This window comes from Dasypus novemcinctus, chromosome 25 (assembly GCF_030445035.2).
Source record: "Dasypus novemcinctus isolate mDasNov1 chromosome 25, mDasNov1.1.hap2, whole genome shotgun sequence".
NCBI classification, from domain to species: Eukaryota; Metazoa; Chordata; class Mammalia; order Cingulata; family Dasypodidae; genus Dasypus; species Dasypus novemcinctus.
In genome coordinates, this window is record NC_080697.1 from 13558874 (window position 1) to 13562838 (window position 3965).

General features: G+C 43.2%; 1 non-coding gene across 1 annotated transcript; it reads left to right on the plus strand.

Annotated features, from left to right (window-relative positions):
• The first annotated feature begins 431 nt into the window (after positions 1-431).
• On the plus strand, positions 432-537 carry LOC111759773 (U6 spliceosomal RNA). Its single transcript, XR_002793665.1, has one exon. It is a non-coding gene; the product is annotated as a U6 spliceosomal RNA (small nuclear RNA).
• Positions 538-3965: the final 3428 nt, after the last annotated feature.

Sequence of the window (3965 nt, forward strand, 5' to 3'; positions counted from 1 at the left end):
GTTTGAGGGCATCTCTAATGGATGAGGGACACTGAGGGTCGCAGAAGTCAATTGGACTTTTTTGTGTGCCCCAATAGAAGCCAAAAGGCAATATAATATTATTTTCAAAGAGCTGAGAAAAAAGTAGCTTCCCACTCAGAATTCTAACCTCTGCTAAGTTATCATTGAAGAGTGAGAGCAAAGACTGAAAGAATTTACCACTTGCAGACCCTTGCTGAAATAATAATTTCCTTTCGCTGAACATAAAGGATGCAAACTAGGAAAAAGGAAACTGAACCCAGGAGTAAGATGTCAGAAGAAATGGTGAGCAAGAAATGAGAAAGCATGTGCCTAAACCTACACAATACCAACCTGAGTGAAAATCATGACTAATTTGGAGGGGTATAAAAAATAAGAGGGAACTAACAATACTGGACAAAAGACACTTGCAGGTGCTCACTTTGGCAGCATCTTTACTAAGAATGCAGCAATACAGAGACGGTTAGCATGGCTCCTGCACAAGGATGACATGCAATTCGTGGAGCAGCTCATATTTTTATGCATCTCTGCTGGGAATGTAAAATGGCGGCGAACAGTCTGGTATTTCCCCAAAAACCTAAACATAAAATGACCATGTGATCCCACAAATCTACTCCTAGAAATATACTCAAAATAATTAAACACAAAGACTCTAATAGATACTTGTACACCAGTGTCCATAGCAGCATTCTTCACAGTTTCCAAAAGGTGGAAACAACCCAAGTGTCCATCAACAGAGGAATGGAGAAACAAGAGGTAGAATATTCATGCAATTTAACATTATCCAGCCATAAAAGGGAACGAAGTTCTGGCATGTGCTACAACACGGATGAACCCTGAAGACATCATGTTTGGTAAACTAAGGCAGACACAAAAAGACAAATATTGTATGATTCCACATATATGAACTGTCTACTACAGGCAAATTCATAGAGCTAGAAAGTAGATTTGAGGTTACGAAAGGGAATGGGGAGTTATTGTTTAATGGGTATAGAATTTCTGTTTGGGGTGAAAAAGCTTTTAAAATAGACAGTGGTGATGGTTGAACAACAGTTTGTGAATGCAATTAGTGCCCCTGAATTCTCTTAAAAATGGTTAAAATTATGTTATATATTTTTTACCATAATATTTTTTAAATAGAAAAAAAGGAAGAAAAAAAATAAAACCTTGTAAGCTGGATCAAGTAAAATCAGTAAAATCTTTTGAAAGTCTTTGTATTATTCAGGAGGATGATAGAGCTATTGATTAACTTTGATGATTAAGTAAATACACATGAAATAGTTTTAAATGTGACCATTATAAAAATGGGAAACGAATATATAGCTTTCAAATCAGTAGAAGAGATGAAGGGGGAATAAAGAAAATGTTGTCTATCCAAATAAGGAGGTAAAGGAAAAGAGAAAATCAAAAGGAAGAGAAAAAGTATAAGTAATCATATATAGAATATATAAGTAATCATAAGAAATTTAAATATGATAAGTTCAGCCATTAAAATCCAGATTGTCAGATTGATAGAAAAACTAAATCTAGGTATGTACTCTTCATAGAAGATAAACTCAAAACAAAAGGGCAGAGATATTGAATATAAAACAATGAGCAAAGACATAGATGATAAAGTCTGACTAAAAGAAACCTAACGAAGTGGAGTTTAAAGGGAAAATCATTACCTGAGACAAAGATGTTCACGACCCAATAATAAAAAGAATTATTGCCCAGGAAGATACCAAAATTCAAAAATTTTCTCACCTAGTTATGCACCTGCAAAATAGATGAAGCAAAAATGGACCAAATTACCATGTGAAACTGATAAAACAACAATCACAGTGGGAAATTTTAGCACCTCTTGCAATACTTCATATGCTAAGGAGAGCAAAAGTTAGTAAAGGTATAGATGAATTGAATAACACAATTTAAAATTTTTGAGCTAGTGGATCAATCTAGAACTCTCCCCCCACATCCTCCGTCTGCACTGCTCACTTCCCATTCACTCTTCAGCCAGCGGCTTCCACTCACAAGACTGCTCTGAAATGCCGGTCCCGAGAGTCACCTATGACCACCCAATTACCAGATTCCTCTGCTTTTAACACTGTCGGCTTTGCTCTTCTTGAAACTCTGTGATAACTTGACTTCTCTGACCCTGCCTTCCATTTCCTCCAGCTCCCTGTCCGCTCGGTTGCCATTTCCTTGGGGCCTTTAGCGTCCTCGCCAGCCTTGCCAAGGCCCTGCCCCCCTCTTCCCCTCGCACTGCACGCAGCCTCCTGGCCTCTCATCTCTCCCTGTGCGTCCATGTCCGACAGGCGAGTTTAGTGGTCAAGCCTTCAGCTCAGGAGCCAGCCGGCAGGAGGGGCAGGGCCCCCTCGGCAAGCACCCGGCAAATGGCAGGGCCTGGCACTCAGGTGGAGGCGGGGAGGCCGGGAGTGGCGGGGCCTGAGATTCAGGGCAGGGATCCTGCACGTCCTCTTCACCCTGACGCCTGGCTCACGAGCCCGGCCCGTAACAGAGTGGATAAAAGGTTTACTGCCGGGTTGAGCTTTGCACGTTCTCCAGGAAGCCCCAGGAATGCTGGCCATCGAGGGGGGGAAGGTTAGCCTCAGTCTCTGAGCTCAAGGTCTCTGGCTCCAGGCAGGAGCTCTGGCCCAGAGGGTGGCCAAGAACAGGGTCAAGGGGTCAACCCACCCCTACCTTCCAGTGAGGTCACTTCTTGGATGTGCAGTCACTGCCTTGGGAAGGCAGAACCCTGTCTAGACTCTTTAAGATACGGCGCCACAGCTCGTTCCTTCTTCCCCTCTTTCTCCTCCTCCCTTTACAGAAACCCCCGTCCCTTGACAGCTGTCCCTAAATGAGACACCCCTAAGTGGGTGCCCTCTGCACATTTGCATCTGGTACTTCAGACCAGGGAGAGCGGTCTCCTGGCAGAGCTAAGTGGCCGTTTTCACAGACGTTTCCCAAGCACATGCGCCAACCCCAAAGCAGCAGAAACGTCAGCCTCCTGTCCTCGTAACGTTCCTACGGCAATCCAAGTTCACCATATACTGTAAATTACAGTCTGAGAAGCTGGGCCATGTCTGACTTTGGCCTATAAACGGCTGCTCTTCCTTCATTTGCTGGGAGAGGCCGTTCTCAATGGTGGCTTAGCTCGTTCTCAATGGTGGCTTAGCTCAGCGCATCCCAGCAGAGGGGCAGAAATGCAGGGTGGGAAATCAAAGCTCCCTCCACTTAGCATAGGGGCTGGACCTGGTGTTCTTTGTGCCTCCAAATCCAAGAAGCCCTTGTCCAGTGCACACATATTTTCCTACGACATAACATCTAGGTAAATCCACTTCTAGTCTCTCTTCATCTTTCTGACGCTCCCCTCTGCAAATAGCTCCCAGCGCTGCTCCAGCATCTTGTAAAATAAAAATCAAAGCTGAGCAAATAACTTAAGACTCATGTTTAAACCTTTCCCAGGTCCCTGAATTCATTGCATCTTAAAGTAAGAACGTGGTGCCACAGGCTCCTGAACCCATTCAAATGCTGCAGCGTAACCCCTCCCCAGGGAAGAAGTCTTTTATTTAGCATTTATAGAGCTTTTCAAAGGTCACATGGAAGTCAATTTTTTTTAATCAGTCTAAAATATTGTTTATCACCAGCCTCATGCCTAACACTAAATAGACACAGAAGTGAATAAAAAACCTGAGATTTGTCCTCAAGGAGCACATGGTCAAATGGACTAGACACAAGTAACCCTGTGAAACAAATGAGAAAAGAATAAAACTTATTGAGGGTTAGATTAAGCAGAACAGACTGGAAGCATTAGTTCAAAGAGAGCAATCTGAGAACATGTGGCTTCATGGTGGAGGTGTGGCCTCAGCTGGTAGGCTTTGAAGAGACAGAGAAGATTATGGAAGGTGCCTAAAGCTGGGAGAACAGCAAGAGCAAAGAAAGCAAAATTAAAGATCATGCTTGGG